Source organism: Amblyomma maculatum, chromosome 7, assembly GCF_055883805.1.
Source record: "Amblyomma maculatum isolate TAMU_Amacu chromosome 7, ASM5588380v1, whole genome shotgun sequence".
Taxonomy (NCBI): domain Eukaryota; kingdom Metazoa; phylum Arthropoda; class Arachnida; order Ixodida; family Ixodidae; genus Amblyomma; species Amblyomma maculatum.
The window spans coordinates 34,213,584-34,226,831 of NC_139350.1; the positions used below are offsets into that span (position 1 = coordinate 34,213,584).

Consider the following 13,248-nt stretch of genomic DNA (forward strand, 5'->3'; position numbering starts at 1 on the left):
GGGTGTCCAGCCTGTAGTAATCGGCGTGTCTGGGTTAAAAAGGTGTTTTCCAGTTTGTGGTTGCAGGATTTTTTTAATGAATTGTCAAAACATGAATTGATGATACTGCGCTTAACTTTGAGTGTGCTGAGTCAAAAGGAAAAAGTGATTTGTTGGCTCGAGGCTCAAAGGCCCAGTACACGTGACTGGGGTTAAAATAAATTCCCTTAACTACTTAAAGCTTTTTTCTGGCATTCATTTGAGCAATGATGTATGCACGAGCTCCTGGAATAGAGAACGTGGATGTTTTTACTTATGTTTCTGTGCAATGGCCTTCAGCCAACACAACTTTTGCGCATGGCGCAAAGACTGTGTTAATAACGTTTTATTCTTGAGTACTATGGTCGTTTATAGAGCGTAATATTCATGAAAGGCACAGTGTCACTAGCCCCTTTGTCGCGACGCTGGAACATCTCCCGTTTATGTCTCTTCTTTAAAATTTATCACAATAATCCACCTTTAAAATTCACTTACCACTACACTGACATTGTTGCATCACGTATCAATAACTTTTGTATAGTACTAATACCTGATTTTCGGACGCCATCTTATATTCCTTTACCGCTAAAAACAGTGTAGCGGTGCGGTTCCTTCTCGGGGTTCGGCGCCGCAATTTGAGCTGTGTGTGACAGAGCTATCCCATGACCGTGGCCATGCGCAACGTATTAACTCTATGTGCGAAACACCACCTACAGCACCGCGCGCGCCCGCTCGTCTTTCCATATCTCTCTCACATCCTCGCTGCGGCGGCGCACCCTCGTGGCCTCCCTACCGCCGTTCCGCTCTCATCAAGTCACTGGGAGAATAAACAGTTAAAGTGTGCTCACGTCTCCGTTGTCTTGTCCTGTCCCGGGAACGCACTGCGCCCTTCAATTCGTTACCCGGCTTTTAGTGCAAGTAATGTGGGTCGCCCACCTTTTCCCACTATATCGAAGAATGGACGCAAATCCACGCAGCTGTCATGAACAAGCATCAGGCACTAACTCCTAGCACTAGCCAGACAACGCCAGAAAAGCCCAGCGGAACCGTCTCTGCTGTAGCAGTTCGCCTCCCACCATACTGGGAGCGCAACCCGCCTGTATGGTTCATACAAGTGGAATCACAATTTCAGTACTGCAAAAAGCATCCCAGAAACAGAAGTTACACCACGTGGTGAGTGCATTGCTATCAACAGCGGCGGCGGAGATGGCCAATATCCTTACATCGTTCAGCATCAGTCTCACGAAACATTCATAATGAGCTCAAGGCAGCACTACTGCAAAGAACAGTCGCATCGGAGAGGACAAGAATTCAGCAGCTACTCTCCTCGGAGGAGCTCGGTGACCGACGGCCAAGTCAGCTTTTGCAACGGATGACACAGTTCCTCGGGTCGAGGGCTCAAACCATGGACAATGCTGTGTTACGCGAACGTTTCCTACAGTGCCTACCATCCAACGTGCAAATGGTGCTTTCCACTGCCGCAACCATGGACTTGACATCGTTGGCTGCGATAGCTGACAAAGCGATGGAGGTGGCCACACCACATCTCAACGTCACTGCCATCAATACGTCCACACAAGTTTCGCTATTGGCCGCTCCTGTCACCACTCTCCAGCCGCCTCACCTCGCCGTCACTTCTGAAGTTGGCCACCTTTCTTCATGGCTCGAGCACCTCATCGCGGCAACTGCAATCTCAGAGCCGCCCCGACGTCATGGACATCAACGTCGTCGGTCCTCAATGTCTCGCCGGCATGGAAACGGGAACGAAGTAAATCCGGAGGCCCCACAACATGCTACTATAAACAGCGTTTCGGCACCAACGCCTGTCATTGTCTCTTGCCTTGCAACCTGAACGGGAAACCGGCCTGCCGATCACTAGCGGCGATGAGCGGTCAGTTCCAAGAAAATTGTCGCCTGCTCCACGTCTTTGGACAACCACTGGACAAAAATTTCTCATTGACACTAGGGTCCAGGTGAGCATTCTCTCACCCACAAATGTAGAGCGCGCTTGCACTGAAACGTCCTACCTACAAGCCGTGAACGGAACTCGCATCCCTGTGTAGAGATAGCAGAGACAGCAGCTGTGCATTTCCACATCTAGTCCCCAAGAAGTCAGAAGACTGGACACCATGCGGAGACTACAGGTTCCTAAAGAGCAAGACTGTCCCAGATCGCTACCCACTGCCAATGATACAAAATTTCACATCAACGCTACATCCCAGGCAGCACAAAGCATTGGGCCAATGTTGTAAGCACGACGGCAAGCAGTGGCCCTACATTGGGCCAGCCTAACCAGCATGCTCTCAACATAGGACATGCCAGTCAACACAATGTCCAACAATGGCCCAGTCTAGCCAGTGCTCTCCCAGTGTTGGCGCTGCCAGTAGCCAACACTGGCTAGCTTGGGCCAAGATGTACAGTGAGTTCCCGATATTGGCACTGTTGTACATACAGAATGTCTATGTTGGACCGAGATTGCCGTTGTTCCTCCAATAATGGTCGCACGGGTTTTAAAACTGGCTATAATGGGCCAAGCGGTCCTGCCTTCCTCCGTCATTGGGTTTTCCGTTTTTTAAAACTGGCTACAATGGACCAAGTTGTCCTGTGTTCTTCCGGCATTGGATGTTCCGGTTTTTAAACATGGCTACAATGGACAATGTTATCCTCTGTTCTTCCAGTATTGGATGTTCAGTTTTTTTAAAGATGGCTACAATGGACCAAGTTGTCCTGTGTTCCGCCGTCGTTGGCCGTTCCTTTTTTAAAACTGGCTACAATGGACCATGTTGTCCAGTGTTCTTCCGGCGTTGCCCGTTCAGTTTTTAAAACTGGCTACAATGGACCAAGGTGTCCTGTGTTCTTCCGACGTTGACCGTTCCGTTGTTTTAAACTGGCTGTAATGGACCATTGCAATTTGTCTTGTGTTTTTCCAGTATTAGCTATCCCTGTATGAAAACTGCCCACGATGGACCACTTTTTCCCCTGATCTCGCAAATGTCATTGCCATCCTAAAAACGCAGCTTTAATGGGCTGCCGAAGTGAATATTTTCCGTTGATCATTCAATCAAAACAAATTCTCCATTTTTATGGTTGAATACACGTGCGCTGGACGCCAAACCGCGGCATTTAATTCCGACAACATTTCAGCCGATCGTTCGGACCTCACCAAGTACCACGTACGGGACGACAATTACTATAACGCATTCATGCACGTACCGCTGCAACTGTCTGGATTCGTCTTTTCGGTGCGCTCATATGCGGCGCACCTTTGGGGGTCAGCTATATGTGTTTATGGTTTTAGCCTATTGGCATGCATGCAGATTTCGTCGCAGGCGCATACGTTTGTCGCACAATTATATCTAATGATAGCACGACCGTGCGACCACATATGTATACCCCAGACCGGCTAGCACTCACGACCCAATATGCCTGTATTGGACGCCGATTACATCCCTGCATCTATACGTAACCTATAGTACAAATCCAGTTGTCAGTGAGAACGCGCATAAAAACGAAATCGTGTCGCCATAGCATGTTCATGTGACATTAAATTAGTGATCAGAAGGTAGCTTTTTCATTGCCGAGAAGGAAAACGTTGCCTCAAGTTGAAGGAACAAATGACCATTTTCTCAGCGATGTTTTTGTTCTAGTGCTTTTGTATTATCCATAAGGAACTACGCGCAGCATCGTCTGTTTACCTGGAGAAAGGACCGAATACGATGTGTGTACTTTCTAGACGCAATCACTGGAAAATGAAAAGCCGGAAGACTCGCGAGGTTACCATTTTAGTTTTGGGCATTCACACGGTGGTAAAAAAAATGACAGTTTTTCGTGCAGACTGCGAGCATGAAGGCCCCGGTACATTTATATGGCGCACAACATATATATCGCCAATAAACAAAAAAAAATAGTTTTTTCCGCCTATTAGTTTAGAGTTTGACCATTCCAACCGCGCTAGGCGGTGGCAAAGGAATAAAAAAAAACTGTACAGGAATGAAAATAATGTGCGCTGTCGAGTCATTCGAAAAAACGAATGCAGCCTACAAACACTGTTTTAATGAGGCAGTTTTCCATGCCCTTTCCAATTCTTTCATTCTACTAAAATGATTTGGAATACGTTGCTTGCTCATTGAACGTTATCGTCTTTTTGTGCAATCCGCGTTAAGGTGAAGGTGGTTGCGAAAAACGTCTGTGTATTGCCTGATGCCACAGCGCTTCAGGACCTCGACGCGCACAAAATTGATTCTGAATCATTCATTGCTGTGTCTGTCACCGTCGATTTGCGAAGTCGAGACAAAACATGAGCGAAGAAATATTGTTACAGCTGGAGAATGATGAGGACGAAGTGGCGCGCTCATTTGTGGAAGATTAAGAAAAAGAAGTGCGTCGAATGGGCGGCCCTCGTAGCCTGGCTCCTTGGCTGTTCCTGAATGTATATATCTTTAATCCTCTTTTGTAAATATATTTCTCCCTGTTACAAAATTATATGCCAAAATTTAAAAACCTTGAACAATTCACAAATTCCGTAGAATGTTCAGAACAGCGCGGTGCGCTATAATTGGACAAAGGCTTTATCGATGTGGCCATAATTACTTGCGCAACAAAATTATGCAAAGTGTTTTAATGGTTTTGAAAGCTGAGGTAGTGTAGAATAGGTGGAAAAAGTTTAAACAATGTGAAAACTGTTTTTGTTTTCCTAAAAATTTTCAATGTTCGCTGTTTTCTGTAAATTAGCGCGATCGTATCTCTGTATCCAAATGTCATAAAAATATGAGCTTTAGCTGTTTGCGGATAATTATGCTGAGAACATATTGTGGAATTTTTGCTGCTCTACCATGAACCTTTTCTGAAATAAAGGCCTGCAAATTAGGAAAATTTTCGTTTCCGATGTTTAGAATTTTTATAAAAACATCTACTCATACCCGAAAAGCGAACATTAACTGAATACAAATAAAAACATGTATATATTTAGTCGGATAATTTTCAGCTAGCTAACTTGAGCATAATTTGTATAATCTATAACCAAAGTTGGCCAGAATAGAAGAGAAGCTCGGAACTCCGCCTCTTTGACATTATTAATCAGTCATCACGCAACAGTATATAATATTTTGAAGTAAATATAAAAGGTCGAACGACCATCCTTTGTTCGATCATAGGTGGCGAAAGGGAGGGGACGCGCGCATTTGTCGATGCACCAGCTGTATGGATTTACGCAAGAATGTGGATGGTAGATGGGGAGGCTTTCTATTTTTTTAGAAAATGTTTGTCCGTGGTTGGCTTGAAGAAACAATGCGTTTGCGAACACACAAAACAAAACTATTTATTAGAACTCGACTCGAGCGGTGCGCGCTGGCGGCCGCTCATCGGCACGGTCCGAAGTCACGGCTGGCCGGTGCAAGCAGAAGAGGGCTGGGTAAAGGAGGAATGGAATGTTGAGAGGGTCGTTGGTCCTTCGTTCCCACGCGCAGCCCTTGCGAACACAACACCGCGGCGGGAATCACGCGCTGGTTGAGCGGGTCGTTGTTCCCCCTCGCCTACGCGTCTACGTGCAAGACACAACAGACAGCATCCCCAGCTGCGCTGCTGTGCGGCCTCCTCCCGAAGCGTTCATTTCAGAGCTTGTTGAAGACGCTACAAGACTTGTGACAGCTTTTTAAACCTTTCTTTAATTTCTTCCCTCATTAATTTTCCTTTTCATTGTGCTGTGCATAATTTTCTCTTGCGCCTATACATGTCCATGTGCTCCGGTTTGTGCTTGCTACATATCAGTGAATAGCTGAGCTGTGATATGTCGCCGGAGTACGGATTACAGCAATGGCGGAATACCATCGGCATTATCGGACTCAGTGAACGCCGTCATCTTAGACCGTGAGTATATATCTTTGCAGCATGCCATTGCTTCATAATTGGTTCTATATAATCTCCTACCAGTCCCAAATGTTCTCTTTCCTTATTCTTCTCGAAACAACTGCGCGAAGCATGACTTCAAGAACTAAGCGAATTTTCGTCCGGGTTACATGCAAGCAAGTGCGTGGACTTATTTGCTGGCTGCGATATGAATAGCATTTGCGCCGAAAATAGAGGAGCCGTGCGTAACACAGGTGTGTATGCCACCAACACGTGACAGAACACTGCAGGCTGCCATTTGCGCAGTTTTTTGACTGTGCAGCGCGCCGCAATAAATTAGTAACCAGACACTATGCGCCCGGCTTTGTACATATATTTTGGACAGCCTCTCTTCTGCGCGCAGGAAGCCATGTTCACACAGTTTTTGGATTTGGTTAAGAGTTAAGGGCAGTTTTTTGTTTTCAGATGTACAGACGAAGTTTTGAAAACTGTTCGTGCCGTCTGTGCAAGCGAATTTTACAGTGGGGCAGACATGTGCGTGATGCCGCTTGATGACTAGGCTATAATTAAGTCATAATGAACCTCCACTTTTATAATGGTTAATATCATATTGAGGAATTGAAAGCCGTGAACAGCGCAAGTGAGCCCCTTTTCAAAATTTTCTTAATCGACGCCCCCCTTCTGAGCACGTGCCTTCAGGTGAGGGCGTTATCAGAAAGCGGCGACAATAGGAGAGCGATTTCGCAGACGCGCTTCGAGGGCGGGGGAAAATAACAATACAAGCAAAAAGGCACATCAGCCGTGTGTGCACTGCGTCCCTGTCACTGCAAAGTAAACAACGTGCACGCGGGACACAATGTACAAAACATTGACGGCCGGTATGAGGCAACCATATCGTCCGAAATATATTGCTCGCGAAGCGCTCGATGACGGCGCGCACTTTCAGGCGAAATGGGACAGGACGTCAGGTCCGCCTGTTCGGCAATTACAGCTCTTTGTACCTCACGTGCCGTACCGTATGCATGAAGTGCACGCCATAGCCATCGTGCAAGAATGTTGAAACCGAAGCAGCGATCCACGCGTATTCTAATTCTATAGGAAATCATTTGGGAGTAGAAAAGAGCAACTTAATATGATGTGCATGGTTCTTTAATTAACGATATGTATAAATGGACGGTTGAATAGTTACAGTAATGGAGTGTTCCGCTAGAATTGTTTACGGCCGTGACCGCAATAAACATTACTCATATTGCTCTTAGCTTTAAGCTCTGGCATTGATAAGCCTATCTAAAGAACCGACTGGCAGTGACAGGTTGTTTACAGCTGTTGATCAAAAGGTAGGCCATCATGCTATTATTGCAGGCATATTTGCTTCTTTTTGTACCTCTGTTTACTAAAACTTAATTTTGTTCCCCATTCCTAGGGACGCTGCACCTCTTACAACACTCACTGTTCAGTCGCTTTTATTCAAGTATACAAAAAGGAGGAAATGCGCATGCACTCATAGGATAGCCTGTCTTTCCGTTAACAGCTGCAAATAACACGCCACTGCTCCTCGGTACCTTGGATGAAGTTTTCAATGGGGTTACCTGAGATGCCTAGCAATTGCTGTAATATTTATACCAATCACTGCAGTGAAACAGAAAGGTAACACTGCATCACTTTAACTGCTGCATGCACCTATAAACGTGCCTTAATTTATTGCCTATTCTTATAGACGCAGGACCTCTTACTATAGGCTTTGTTCAGTAAGCAACCGTCTTTCATTGCTTCAATTTCTATCTCTCCACCACTTTCTTGTTGCTCTGGGTGTGATCATTTGATTTCATTGTTCAAATCATATTGTTTTATCATGTGTGAATGATTTAGCCTGCACATACATGCTTTCATTTTTTTAGATGCGCATCGGGAGCGTTTTCTACGTAGAAGTGGATCGATTGAGTTGTATCACTGGTGCGAAAACCGACAACCCCCAGAAGATATGTGTCCTGTGGTTGGAAGGGAAATAAAGAAGAAGAAAATCAGCGGAAAAGCCTGCCTAAAAAAAGGTAGCACTGCATCACTGTAACTGCTGCATGCACCTTTAAATATGCCTTATTTTTATTGCCTATTCTTATAGACGGTGGACCTCTTGCTATTGGCTTTTTGCAGAAAGCAACCGCCTTTCATTGCTTCAATTCCTATCTCTCCACCACTTTTTTGTTACTTCGAGTGTGATCCTTTGATTTTATTGTTCAAATCATATTATTAAATCGCCGGTGAATGATTTCGCCTACACATACATGCTTTCATTTTTTTTAGGTGCGCATCGAAAGTGTTTTCTACGTATAAATGGATCGATTAAGTTGCATCACTGGTGTGAAAACCAACAGTTCGGTACCCCCAGAAGATTTGTGTCCTGTGGGTGGCAGGGGTATAAAGAAGAGGATAATCAGTGGAAAAGCCTGCCTAAAAACTTACAAAGATGGCGCAAAAGTGAAATGCTGATCAGGGTTAGAGTCTGATTACTTCTGTTATCCCATTTCACTTGCTAGGTGATGTGACATATATGAAGCACCTTAGTATAATTTGTGGTATACTCACTGAAAATTGTGTAGACATTAACTTTTTTCTCGTTCAATTATTTTGAGTGACGCACGAATTGGAATAAAACGAAGTCATCCACACGTCTAATGCCCATAGACATTAGATGCGTGGATGAGCTCATTAATTGTGTTCCTATGTGAGCATGCAATAGTTTGTCGAATATATTAATATGTTAAAAGTTGATTTTTTTGCTGTTAACCGGAGTAATACATATGCTCCATATCATAGCATTATTCGCCTGTAGTTTGTATCTGCTCTTTCCTAAATTGTATTCTACAAAGTATACGTGTGTCATCTCGTACGTCTATTTAACTAGCCAACAATTTGCAATCGAATCCCTTTTGTGATGTTTCAGCTACAAATAATGTATGACAGTTGTGACAATATAGGTAGCTTTAGGTATAACGTATAGCGCGAAAATCTTTAATATATGCGATGATATTTTTATTCACCGCATTGGCTAAACCAGCCTGTTGAAGAGACGAAATGAAAGCAAATATGGATGTCTTCGGACAGGAACAGTAATCGTGGTGCCATGACCATTTTTTTAATTAAATTTTCATATGTCGTGGGCTAATGTCTCGACACAAAGGAATGACCCTTAGGTTTGCCAGATGCGGCGTAGTATTCTCGAAAAAAAAAAAAAAAAACGCCTATCACTAAAGCTGGAAAACGCCGTTTTTGTCGTTTCAAAAAGTTGCATGTTTGGAGGCCAGCTGGTTGCGTAAAATTTTGTCATCCACTGTTTTTTACTCACCGCATTTGGGTAACGTTTACTTGTATAAGAAGTATTGAAAGTGTGTTTTATTGATGCAGTTGATTTAGTAAAAAATCGCAAGCTTTGCTTCAAGAACAACGCGCTACAAAAATGTTAATGTTCAACCTTACATACTGGCGTGACGCATTGCGTTGTTTGCACTAAAATATTCTGTGTTTATTACGCAGGTCATATTGTTAATTTAAGGCAGAATTTGGAGCTCTAAGCTGCTATGTGTGTTCTCTGTAACGCCACCAAAAGTATTATGCTGGAAAGCGATTTGCTTAAGATTGTAATTATAAAAATTACACATTGAAAAATCATCTTCAAAAATATAGTATTGTTAGTGGTGGTCAAAGCTGACAAATGGAATAATATATTAATAACCTAGATTGAATACTATTGCACCTAGCAATAAAAAAGAATGCAGGACAGAGAAAAAGTTCAGCCTTCACTTGCGTTCTGCCATGGAATTGACAGAAATAGTGAATTAATACCATTTTAAGCTATATTAAGTATTTGTCCCAGAGGCAGAAAAACGGTGTTAAGCGCTGACAATATTTTAAATTTTACTTAAGGTAAAATGTAACTAAATTAAGCAAATACTAAATTGAAGTTCTGATGCCTATTCCATAAGGAGGAGCCATATAAGCACATCTATAGAACAAAAACAAGCATTTTTATATTTCTAATATTACATTTTGCAGAATTCAATATATTTACTGACTCAGATTAACAAAGTACTTTGCATTGTTTCCACAGATTTTGATAAAAATTGATGTTGCGGCCTAATCAATTCTAATCAGTTTTCCTTATTTTACCATTTACTTACTTTTGTCCAATTTCAAAATAATATGCAGATACACACACAAATCTAGAGCTTCAAATTTTTTCAGAAATAAAGAATGGAACCTAGATAATGTAGAAAAATAGTTTCTGTGCCAAGATATTATTGGATCTTGCAAGAATGCAGGCTGAGTTTGGCCATTATCAGCACAAGCACTCGGTTTAATATTTAATGTTATATTTTTAAACAGTATAACGCAACACTTTTTAGTCCGTGATATTCTTGAGGTACTGAAGATTTTTGAGAGGGATTTGAATGAAAATCGAAGATGATCTTTTTTTAATTGCAGCAAATTTGCCCTTTACTGCTGTTTTCGAATTCTGGGCAATTTTGATGCGTTGTGGAGAACACACCTAGTGGTCTGGAGCTCCAGATACTGCCTGGAATTAAGAACATGCGTCAGGAAGTGAAAACATATTTAGTGCAACCAACCTAATGCATCATATGCCAGTACATAAGGTTAAAAATGAATATTTTTGCAGCGTATCGCTCCTGAAGAAAAGTTTGCGATTTTTTAATAACACAACTGCAAAAACAAAATAGGTTTCTAATAGTGTTTGTAAATATAAAACCTGCATATATTTAGTGAGTAAAAAAGAGCAGATGACAAATTCATGGCGTCCAAACTTGCAACATTTTGAAATGGCAAAAACAGCGTTTTCTACCTCTAGAGATATACCATACAATTGTTTTTTTTTCGAGGAAACTACGCGTATCTTGAAAAACTAAGGTTAATTCTTTTGTGTCTAGATACTTGCCCACCACATATAAGAATTTCGTTGGAAACGAAAGATGGCCATGGGACCTCGATTATGTTTCTTATCTAAGGCACCCATAAGACGCTGTGAGAAAACCAATATCAAGGACTTTTTTTAATATTCCATATTTCGAACGGTTGTGCCATCTAAGAAAATTAGAAAGCTAGGCACACCTTAGGTGTAGCCAGCCCTCACTTTCTGTTACAGCTTCATTTGCTAAGCTGAATTAATGCGTTGATTACTTTATTTTAGCCACGAATTACGTGTCAATTTTAAAGAAAGGCCGCAGTGACGCGATTCCTGTAGAATTTGTAAGTGAAATCTGTAAACCTTACAAATCTACCCATATATATGATCTCTTGCAGGTTTTATTCAAGCTACATTACACCTGCTGCGCCCCATAGCTTGAGCCAAGGGTTATAAATAAACCATTAGAAACAGACGATGGAAACCGGTGGTGCATTGCTGGCAGCCACTTAGGACAGAGCAGAAAATTTTTATTTTGTACGTGGGGAAGTGAGGTTATTCGCTTCAAGTACTAAATATTCACTTTAGACAATAAATAGGACTTAGAGTCGGTGAGCACGTTCGGAAACCCCTGTTTCAATATTTGCGGTTAGAAACCTCATGTGTACCTTTTTTTCCAGCTGTAGATAAATTCCGGGTTATGTAGGTACCGAAACCGTTACCAGCCCATTCGCGCACCTCAACTGTGCTGCTCACAACATGATTTTGAGCGGACAAAACAACCTGCCGCTAAGATTGCTAGCCCCATGCATGAGTAAGGGTGATATGCTGGCGATGGTTGCTTCGCGTCGGCTCTTTGGCGCACATGAAGGCTCGAGTTACAATGAGCGCGCCGAACTTTGCAATGCGGATAATGACTACAAAGCGGTAAGGATATAAATGAGTTTAACAGTATTTTTCAGCTGTAAAATACAAATACAGTCTTGTTGGACGATGTGCTGGCGCGGACGAAGAAACCATAGGCAACTTGTAGGTCTAACGCTACACAGGGCTGTCGAGCCAAGCCAAGTCCTCAATTGTATTGTCCGGGAATCAGATTTCTGTATTTTCGTGGTTTCCTATTGTATCTGGCGTTCAAAATGCAGACGTGAGGGTTCTTTATCACAAATAATCAAACGTGGATTGTGCCGGTACTCTTCAAAGTAGCAACACCATTTATTGTGTAAGTCATTAATCGGTAATTTAGGTAAATAATGTCAATAATGATTCCAAACAAAACCTTTTCTGTGGCGCTCAAGGTAGCTTCCAGCAATATATATCTGGTTTCCTTTGCCTGCCTCCGAAATGTTTTTTTTATCCCTTGGATCAAATTTGCTTGGACAAGCAGTATATGTGTAAAAATGATGCACCTGTGAGCTACCCGTTTAAGTGAGCTCCCGTTTAAGTGAACTACCCACAAAACCAGTCAAAAGCGTATATCAGCTAACCAGCGGCAAGTGCAGCAGTCGTGGGCTTAGATCGCTTGTGTATATTATATCTAGCCATTTAAAAAAAATGAAAATGGTCGCCGAACATTCTCTTGGTAACGATTATTAGTATAAACTGTTTGCACATCGCAGAAAGCGTAGGAGCGGCAAAAAACTAGCGCGCCAGTCATATGCGGAGACAGCCGATAATCAAGCACTAATTCCTAGTGTGGGATGAAACACTGGCTGTCTCAGCCGTATTGCTGTGGAGGCGATCAAAATGCAACAGGGCACATGCTATGCAATGTATGTGCGTCTTTCATCCTAATAAACCCAAGGCAGCTGAAACTAGTCTTGAACTCATCAGTATAGTGTTTCTCATTGACCATAAATTTCGGTACATGAATCCTGGAATTTTCTACATCTTCCTAAAATAATGCGCGCGATTTTATATGCCTCGTAATAGTGTTGTAAATTTTGTTTCCTCATTGTTTTTGTGCAGGTGCCATTTGCGAAAAAGTTGGGGTGGACGATTTGGAGCCACACGCATTTATTCGCAGGTGGCTGCCTGGTTCCTGTGACAGGGGGGGTGGAAGAAAAAGGCGTTATGCTGAAACCTCCCCTGGCGAACCAGGCATGCCACCTGTGAATGCAATTGCAGGGTCAGCCCCCTCACTACGCCTATGAGTGTGCCCTCCAGCTCCCTGGCCCCTTCCACTTCCCGAGAGCCCGCCCTGCCCTGACCAACCCTGCCACTGCCCCGCTAACTGCTGCTGTGCGTGCCCTCAGCGCTGGCAAGTAACAACTGCCGTCTATAGTAACAATTGCAATAAATATTATCTTTTTGTGAACCATGCCCTTGTTTTGTGAATATCTACTGGTTGCTCATGAGCAACAATTTGAATTTATATGGCCACTCCTATTTGAAAGGCCATTATTGTCCCAGCAAGTTCGATGTGCTGTCACGAATATGGCTAGAATGAAAAAGGCTGCATTTTATGGCCT

At 42.9% G+C, this 13,248-nt stretch overlaps 1 long non-coding RNA gene and 1 pseudogene across 1 annotated transcript; both read left to right on the forward strand.

Annotated features, from left to right (window-relative positions):
* The first annotated feature begins 1,000 nt into the window (after positions 1 to 1,000).
* Positions 1,001 to 1,870, forward strand: LOC146182951 (uncharacterized; annotated as a pseudogene).
* A 3,824-nt stretch (positions 1,871 to 5,694) lies between these two features.
* LOC146182952 (uncharacterized) lies at positions 5,695 to 13,202 on the forward strand. Its single transcript, XR_014708697.1, has 3 exons — positions 5,695 to 5,883; positions 7,761 to 7,910; positions 12,746 to 13,202. It is a non-coding gene; the product is annotated as an uncharacterized LOC146182952 (long non-coding RNA).
* The last annotated feature ends 46 nt before the right edge of the window (positions 13,203 to 13,248 follow it).